Source organism: Mixophyes fleayi, chromosome 5 (genome assembly GCF_038048845.1).
Source record: "Mixophyes fleayi isolate aMixFle1 chromosome 5, aMixFle1.hap1, whole genome shotgun sequence".
Classification (NCBI taxonomy): Eukaryota; Metazoa; Chordata; class Amphibia; order Anura; family Limnodynastidae; genus Mixophyes; species Mixophyes fleayi.
Genome location: NC_134406.1, coordinates 51,945,202 through 51,954,801, shown reverse-complemented (window position 1 = coordinate 51,954,801; position 9,600 = coordinate 51,945,202). Strand labels below are relative to the sequence as shown.

Below are 9,600 nucleotides of genomic sequence, written 5' to 3'. Positions count from 1 at the left end.
GCTAGTAAGACACAGCTATTCTAAACTGTCCAAGGCAAAAATTAATATCCTGTGATCTAATTTAGATTATTCTAATGTCATGAACTTGGAAAATAGTCCATTAAAAAAAAGAACTATTTAAGTGGCCACTATTTGGTTGATAATGCAGGTATGCTTATAGTAAATTTTTGGATGTAACTTCTACTTGCCAACACTTTACACCTCCCCTCCGGAATCTCCCAGAGGGCAGGTGAAGTTGGAGGACAAAAGGGGACAGGTGCAAATTGCGTTATGGAGGCTTCCATCCTTCCCACTTCCTAGGATGCGGGAGAATGCCCTGCTCTACCTGATATTCGGGAGTATCCCGGACATTCTAGGAGAGTGGGTAAGTATGATATAACTTTTATTAGTGAATCAGCTGTTTTAAGCTTGAGTGAAGAGTAGTTAGTTGAAGAGAGTTAGTATAAACTTTCCAAACTTGCCCAAATGTAAATAAATTACATTGAAATCCACAGTTTACTTGAAAGATATCCTCCAGATGGAAGAAGTTGACCGTAGCCGCACGGTGTTATCTTTTATTTTCATCAGCAGATTCCAAAACTGGATCCGGAGCATCCAGGGAGAAGGCTGTTGGCATCTCAGGCTATACAATCATCTGAACAAAACTGAAAGTCTTCAGGTTATCACATCAGGGGGTAAATGTATCATACTCCAGTTTCTTCAAGTCGCGCGGCTTTAAATTTTAGCTGTCATCTCGCCGATTTCCGGCGACTTGAAGAAACCGGAGTATGATACATTTACCCCTAAATATCTAAAGTCCTATCATGGAAAACAATGGATTACTGCCCATGTGCTTTCTTCATCTTTAGCTGGCCCCCTTCGCACAAATCCTTCCCACGCTCCTCTGTCCCTTAGCAGTAACACCATTCCCTTTCCCACCCCAGCTTCACTCCTTATTGTAACAAAAAATGAACAGCTTATCTTGATGTGCCTGATTTAGTGTGCACTATTATGTTATTTGTTCATATTTCAATTTTATTTTACCTTATTTGTATGTCTTTATTCATATTGAATATGCTGTGTTCTTTCTTATGTGTTATTAGCTGATGTACTTCTAAATATTAGTTTATAACACAAAAATGTTTTACTATTAAATGATTCCCTTCAATGTTTTTGGGGTTTTTTTGTTCAAAGAAGGATTTAATTATTAAAGCTGAACTTTATGCTCCCTCTAGTGGACAAAATACTTATAAATGTTAATCTTAATTTCTGCATATTAAGGAAAAGGATCATCTATGTACAAAAGTGTGACACAGAGCACATATGTCATTTGGTGACATCATGCATCAATTTTTGTGTGATTGCATTGATGTTACTGGAACAGCAGGGGTCTACATAACTGCATCTGTGTGGGATGTGCTTCTGATTTGATTAGCGAGGCAATTGGGACATACCAGATAGGGCTCACTCATGTGGCTTGAATTGCACCCACATGTACTGCAAAACAAAATCTACTTTTTACAACATATTTGAATGAGATTCAATGGATGGAGAGTGATCATTTACATGGACCTTGCTTACTTATTCAGTGGCCACAGCCTCTTTCTGCCTGCAAAAGGAATGGTTTTTTACTAGTGCTCGGGATGTGCAGGTATATTATATAATTGTTATATAATTATGTTGCAGTAAAACTCTGATATCCCCTCAATCTCATTATTAATTTAATACAGAATTTAGGCTGGAATGAAAACTACTTTAGAAAATATCGGGGGGTTCTAAAGTCTTTAGCTATAGAATAGCCAAAACTATAGGTTGACTTTTGTGTGTGTGTGGGGGGGGGTCATTTGAAAAGATTTGATGCTTCCAATTTGGTTTCTAAGAACCTCCTCTCCATTTACTTTAACCACAATAAGAAAAAGCCTCATTAGATTTGTTTTTTTATTTTCTTTTTAGGTCACAGGAAGTACATGCTTGGGAAATAAAGACTGCCTAATTTTCCACACTTCCCTGGATGTGGTGACATGGCAATAAAATGTCTGGAGGTGGCCTAAGAGCGAGATGCGTGTGATGAGGCGTAGATCTGTGTTTCTGGGACATAAAAGGGTTAAGAAATGGAGGCAAATTTTAAAGAGAGAAACTGAATGTGGACCAAAATGGGTCTGTAACTAGATTTATGTGTATCTTAGACTTGTTGCCCCTTACCCCATGAAGAGGGAATGGTGACAAGCAAGCGTAAGTTGAGGACAGTAATGTCCACGTAACTGTACTACTGCGGGAAAAGATTCCTGTTAGAATTTTAAAACGGTAAGTTATAGTTGGAAATGTTTGAGTTTCATTACAAATTATAGAAAATACAATTATTGGATTTATTAACAATGTGAAGACAATAATCTGTCATGTATGGGGCACGTCATTACATTTTATTGTGTATGAAAAGAGTAATGCAACTTTCAGATGGAAATATATTGTGATGCATGTGACTCAACATACATGAGTACACTTTGTTTGCTGGAGAATAGTTACATGTACATTTGGAGCACAGAATACGTTAAACTATAAAAGAAGTCCTTTATGTGCATGGTATGGCATGTCCAAAAACATACTGGTAGGTTAATTGCTATCAAATTGTCTCTAGTCTCTCTCTCTCTCTGACTGAGTGTGTGTATGTTAGGGAATTTAGACTGTAAGCTCCAATGGGGCAGGGACTGATGTGAGTTCTCTGTATAGCACTACGGAAATAGTGCTGCTATAGAAATAGCTGATGATGGTGATTAGACCCAAGTTGCTAATTACCTCTAACTCTAGCAACCAGAAGCACAATATCAAGATGACACAGGTTTAAAATGATAAAAGTTCAGTCTTCAATTTAAATAGCAGGCAATCTCCAACACTCATTTCATAATATAAGACTGGACAGGAGCTAGACGTGAAGCATAGTTGAATCACAATACATAGATAATAACTTGACACTACCCATAACTATGTATATGCACAGTTCATCTTCTTGATAGCAGATAATTCAAAGAAGATCAGTATTTGGATTTCATGTAACTAGTCGCACATAGGAAAGACAAGTTCATGCAAGTCAAAACATAGTTCATGTTAGTACATGATCAAATGGAATGCACTCACTGAACCTCAATGGTACTCATAAGTTCCAATGCAGATGAAAGTTGAAAGGCTGCCGGAGGGTACATCACTGTTACTTGCAATAAAATATATCCATCACCTAAACAAAAAAATCACTGGCCATGAAATGGATAAGCTGCAATGAAACTCAGGGCCACTAATTGCAGGAAGATGCACTCACAATTGGATCAGTAATTACTGGCAGAAGAATAACACACTGGAAGATGTTCAGCATTGATATCCAGAGTGAGCTGGACTCAAGAAAAAAAATAAAATAAAAATAAAATAAAATCAATTTTTATTCACACTAGGAAGAAAAAGAATCATCTTCAGGGAAATTGTTCTATGGACCATTCTCATTCATCTATTGTCTGGGAATATTTTCTAAATATCTGTAAATTTTATTTTATACATATACCCCAGTGACAATATGACACATAATGTTGTGATTAAGGTGGGGCCAATATGACGCGTTTTGCCATTTATCGTGTTATGGAGACCCCTATTCTGCCCACTTCACGACAAGGTGGGCATGGTGAAGGAGAATGGTGTGATCTCCCAGGAGTCCAGTAGACCTACTTGGAATTCGGGAGTCTCCTGGAAATTTCGGGAAAGTGGGCAAGTTTGATTTTATGATATTCACATTACTGAAGTTCCATAGAAGACTGACCTGTGACTCAGATTTCAGAGAGGACTGCCATGCATCTTGAGGTTCAAGAGGCAGTCCTCTTAGAGACTTTGGGTACAGCAGAGGTGAGGTACCATAGACGAAATACATATTGAGGTCCAGATAGTACTGCCATTTGCTCTGAGGTTCCAGACAGGATTGCACTAGCTCCTGAGATTCAAGACATGATGGACGTGTCTCTTGAGATTTCACAGGCAGTTTCCTTATAGACCTTGGGCAGAACAGACCAGAGGTCCAACAGATGACTGTGCTGCACACTGAGGATCCAGACAGAACTGCCCTTCACAATGAGGTTCCAGAGAGGATTACACTGTGGCCAGAAGTTTCAGAGAGGAATGCCCTGCGTTTTGAGACTCAGAGTACTGCCTTTCACTCTAAGATTCCAGATAGGATTGTGCAACTGCCTTAGTTTCAACTGAGGACTGCCCTATATTTTGAGGTTCCAGAGGCAGTCCTTTCAGATTCCTCGGGCACAACAGCGTAGAGGTTCCAGAAAGGTCTGCCATTAATCCTGAGGTACCAAAAAGGACTGCTTTGATTCCTGAGGTTCCAGAAATGAATGTCCTATGTCCAGAGAGCACTGTCATGTGATCAGTGGTCCTAGAGAGGACTACCCTGCACTTGGACATTCAAGACAAGGGGGTAAATGTATCATACCCCGTTTTAAAATTTAAAGCGGCGCTGGCTTGTAAAGGCAGCACTTGCTTTTACAAGCCAGCACAGCTTTAAATTATAGCTGTCAACTTGCCGATTCCCAGCGAGTTGAAAAAACCGGGGTACAATACATTTACCCCAAGATTGCACTACCTCCTAAAGTTGTAGCGAAGACTTCCCTGCATCCTTAGGTTTCAGAGGGGACTGACCTGCATTTATACCTATCCTCCATGGTTGACTTGCTACATTTATTTTAAATAACTGTATGTTAGGATTTGTTGAATTGTTGATGCTAGTATATACATGTAATAATATTTATATTTTAAAGTATATGCTTTTTTTAATCTTTGAAAAAGCCACCCCTGCCACCAAGAAGAGGTAGAGAGGTCTTTGGGATGATGAAACCTCTTCTTAGGGGTAAGTGCATGCCTAGCACTATGGGTCCAGATAGAACTGCCTTGCATCCTGGTGTTGTAGAGAGGGCTGCTATATGTCTTGAGATTCAGAACAGGACAGACCTGCCTCCTGAGGTTATGCAGGCAGTCATCTCATAGAGCTCAGGCAAGGAGGTTCTTGAGAGTACTGGTCTGTGTCAGAAGGTTAATTGAGGTCCAGAAGCAGTCTTCTCAGAGACATTCAGAAAGAACAGCCCAGAGGTTCTAGAGAGAAACTGCCCTGTGTCCTGAGTTTCCAGAAACTTTCCTGTGACCAGAGCATCTGGGGAGGACTGCCTTGCTCTCAGAGATACAAGACAAGACTGCACTAACTTCTGAGGCTCTAGAGAAGACTACTTTGCATCTTGAGGTTCCAGATGGGACTGGCCTACACCCTGAGGTTCCATAGATGACTGCCCTGTGTCATGAGGTTCCAGAGATGACTGCCCTGCATTTTGAGATTCAGAGAATACTACCCTTTATTTGAGGACAAGTGCCTCCTGAAGTTCCAGAGAGAACTGCCCTGAACCCTGAGGTTCCAGAAATGACTGTTCAGAGAGCACTGCTCTGTGATCAGAGGTTCTAGACAGGACTGCCCTGCTCTCGGAGACTCAAGAGAGGACTGTATTACCTCCTGAGGTTCTATAGAAGACTTCCGTGCATCCTGAGGGGACTGACCTGCATACTAAGGTTTCCACTTAAAAAACACTGATTTAAAATACTAATAACGTAAAACTGCCACAGACAAATGGTCCACAAACATTCCTTTTCTTCTGAAGATGCATTGTAATCATTAACCAGTCTTTTACTATTAAATTGCAATGGCCAATTGATACAACTCGTTCTGAGACCGTTCTTCCACTGCTGGTTAAGAGTGAGGTGGTGATTGGCTTTTGAAAATATTCATTTCGTTTCCTGGGCGTTTTGGGCAGATTTTGTACTTTTGCCACTTCCTGCAGCCTTCTTTTCAACTGCCTTGATGACACCAATGGCAACAATATGTCTCATGTCACGCACAGCAAAGCGTCCAAGAGGAGGATAGTCAGGGAAGCTCTTCACACATATGGGTTTGCCTGGGACCATTTCGACGAAGGCAGCATCACCAGACTTCAGGGACTTGGGGTTTTCTTCCAGTTTCTTACCAGAACGACGATCAATCCTTTTCCTTGAGCTCAGCAAATTTGCAAGCAATGTGAGCAGTATGGCAATCCAGTACTGGGGCATACCTAGCACTAATCTGGCCTGTGCAGTGAAGCCACCAGCTTCCAATGGTGGATCGTTCGTGCTTTCAACAGCAAAGTTACCAAGACGGTTGTACTTGACGGAAACGTTCTTTACTTTGAAACCAACATTGTCACCGGGCATAGCCTCAGACAGAGCTTTGTGCTGCATTTCCACAGACTTTCTTCAGTTGTTACGTTGACTGGGGCAAAAGTAACCACCATGCCTAGTTTCAGGATACCAGTTTCCACATGGCCAACTGGTAGTGTTCCAATACCACCAATCTTGTAGACATCCTGCAAAGGCTTATCAGTGGGGTGGCTTTGTGGCAAGATGCAGTCAAGAGCTTCAAGTAGAGTAGTTCCACTGCCCTTTCCTTCTTTGCCGGTGAGGGCCCATCCCTTGAACCAAGGCATATTAGCACTAGGTTCAAGCATGTTGTCACCATTCCAACCAGAGATGGGCATGAAAGCAACTGTATCTGGTTTGTATCCAATCTTCCTGATGTAAGTACTTACTTCCTTTACAATTTCTTTGTATTTTTTCTGGCTATAGTGGTTCAGTAGAATCCATTTTGTTGACACCAACAATGAGCTGCTTCACACCCAGAGTGTAACTCAGAAGAGCATGCTTACGAGTTTGTCCATTCTTTGAGATAGCAGCTTCAAACTGACCAACACCAGCAGCAACAATTAGGACAGCATAGTCAGCCTGAGAAGTACCAGTGATCATGTTATTGATGAAGTCTCTGTGGTCAGGAGCATCAATAATTGTGACATAGTATTTGCTGTTCTCAAATTTCCAGAGGGAGATGTCAATAGTAATACCACGTTCACGCTCAGTCTTCAGTTTGCCCAACACCCAAGCGTATTTGAAGGAGCCCTTTCCCATCTCAGCAGCTTCCTTCTCAAACTTTTCAATGCTTCGCTTATCAATGCCACCTCCTTTGTAGACAATATGTCCAGGTGTTGTGGATTTTCCAGAATCTATGTGTACAATGACTATGTTGATGTGGGTCTTTTCCTTTAACATTGTGGATTGTTAGATGTGTGGCGATGGACACTTAGAAATGCGCCGCAAACCCGGAGAGGAAGAGAAAAATATATATTTTTGAAAAAAAATTATGAAATTATATATATATATATATATATAGAACAAAAATAAGCGAGAGGGGGCGCCACATAGCATAATACTGTATGTAAAAATACAGACTGATGTACCAAATAGTAGAAATAAGGATCACCACGTGGGTACAGACACACAGGTTGAGGTGAATCAATGAATAAGTGCACTCAGGGGTACCGGCACCATACAAATGTAATATGCGTACCAGATATAAAATCTTTAAGGCTTATCTGTTAATATCCTGTGTCATCAGGAGCTCAGATTTTTCTCACAAGTCGGTGTTGTCTCACACAGCGATAGGGGTACGGAGCTGGCAATTTCTCAAGGCGATGGTACTTTCTGTGCAGTCAGACAATGATCAGTTCGCTGTATTTAATGGGTTATGTTAATGTCTCTACGGCTTCGCTCTTTTCCCTGCCTCTTGTCCCAGGCACTATTTTTCTCTTCTTCCACTTTGCAAGTGATGCCCACGCTGGACCGGCGGATTTAGATGTTGTTATTTTTGCTGTGGTTTTTACTCCTGAGAAATTAACATAACCCATTAAATACAGCGAACTGATCATTGTCTGACAACACCGACTTGTGAGAAAAATCTGAGCTCCTGATGACACAGGATATTAACAGATAAGCCTTAAAGATTTTATATCTGGTACGCATATTACATTTGTATGGTGCCGGTACCCCTGAGTGCACTTATTCATTGATTCACCTCAACCTGTGTGTCTGTACCCACGTGGTGATCCTTATTTCTACTATTTGGTACATCAGTCTGTATTTTTACATACAGTATTATGCTATGTGGCGCCCCCTCTCGCTTATTTTTGTTCTAGATTTTATCCAGTACACCATCTGGCCTTGTGAGGATTTGGCAGCCGCCTGAACATAGGACTTTCGTTTATCTAAAGAGACATTATCTCCATTCTTATTTGTCTACCTAGAGTTACGCGCTGTATTATCTATTGTATTTTGTTATATATATATATATATATATATATATATATATATATATTATGCATCCTGAGATTCCAGTGAGCAGTCTTCTGAGAGACTTTGGGCAGAGCAACCCAGAGATTTCAGAGAGGACTGCCCTGTGTCTTGTGGTTCCAGGGAGGACTGCCCTGTGTCTTGTGGTTCCAGGGAGGACTGCCCTGTGTCTTGTGGTTCCAGGGAGGACTGCCCTGTGTCTTGTGGTTCCAGGGAGGACTGCCCTGTGTCTTGTGGTTCCAGGGTGGACTGCCCTGTGTCTTGTGGTTCCAGGGAGGACTGCCCTGTGTCTTGTGGTTCCAGGGAGGACTCCCCTGTGTCTTGTGGTTCCAGGGAGGACTGCCCTGTGTTATGAGAATCCAGATATTATTGCACTGCCTCTTAACCTTCCAAAAGCAATCCTCTCAGAGAATTTAGAAAGAACAACCTGGAGGTTCCAGAGAGAACTGCTCTGAATCCTGAGGTTCCATAAATTACTTTTCTGTGTCCTAATATTCCAGAGAGCACTGCTCTGTAACCAGAGTATTTAAAGAGGGTTGCCCTGCTTTTGAAAACAAAACTGCACTAACTCTTAAGGTTTTAGATAAGACTTTCACTGTGTCCAGAGGTTCCAGAGAGGATTGTCCTGCATCTTGAGATCTAGAGAGTACTGCCCTTCACTCTAAGGTTCCAGATAGGATTGCGCTTTTTCTTGAGGTTCAAGGGAAGAGTGGCCTGCCTCTTCATGATCCAGAGGCAGTCCTTTCAAAGACCTCAGGCAGAGCAGCCCAGAGGTTCCAGAGAGTACTGCCCTGAACCCTGATGTTGCAGAGAGAAGTGATGTGAACACTGAGGTTCCAGAGAGAACTTCCCTGTGTTTTGAGGCTCCAGATAGCACTGCCCTTTGACCAGAGGGGACTGTTCTTCTCTCGGAGATTCAAGACAGGACTGCACTACTTTCTGAGAAAGCGTTTAGAGAAGGCTTCCCTGCATCCTGAGGTTCCAGATGGGACTGATCTGCATCCTGATTTTCCAGATGGGACTGATCTGCATCCTGAGGTACTGGATAGGATTGCCATGCAGCATGAGATTGCAGAGAGTACTGTGATATGCCTTAAGAATCCAAAGAGGATCGCCCTGCCTCTTGAGGTTCTACAGGCAGCTGTCTTATAGAAATTGTGTAGAGCAGCCCAGAGGTTCCAGATAGAATTGCCTGTGATTGGAGGTTCCACACTGCACTGCCCTATGACCAGAGGTTCTGGCGAGGACTGCCCTGCTCTGGGAGATTCAAGACAGGACTGCATAACCTTCTGAGATTCTAGAGAAGACTTCTCTGCATGCTGAGGTTCCAGAGGGAACAGACCAGCACCCTGAGGTTGCAGAGAAGACTGCCCTTTGTCATGAGGT

The 9,600-nt window shown here is 42.0% G+C and overlaps 1 pseudogene; it reads right to left on the bottom strand.

The window, feature by feature from the left end:
* Positions 1–5,778: 5,778 nt before the first annotated feature.
* Positions 5,779–7,196, bottom strand: LOC142158320 (elongation factor 1-alpha, somatic form-like; annotated as a pseudogene).
* Between the last annotated feature and the right edge of the window lie 2,404 nt (positions 7,197–9,600).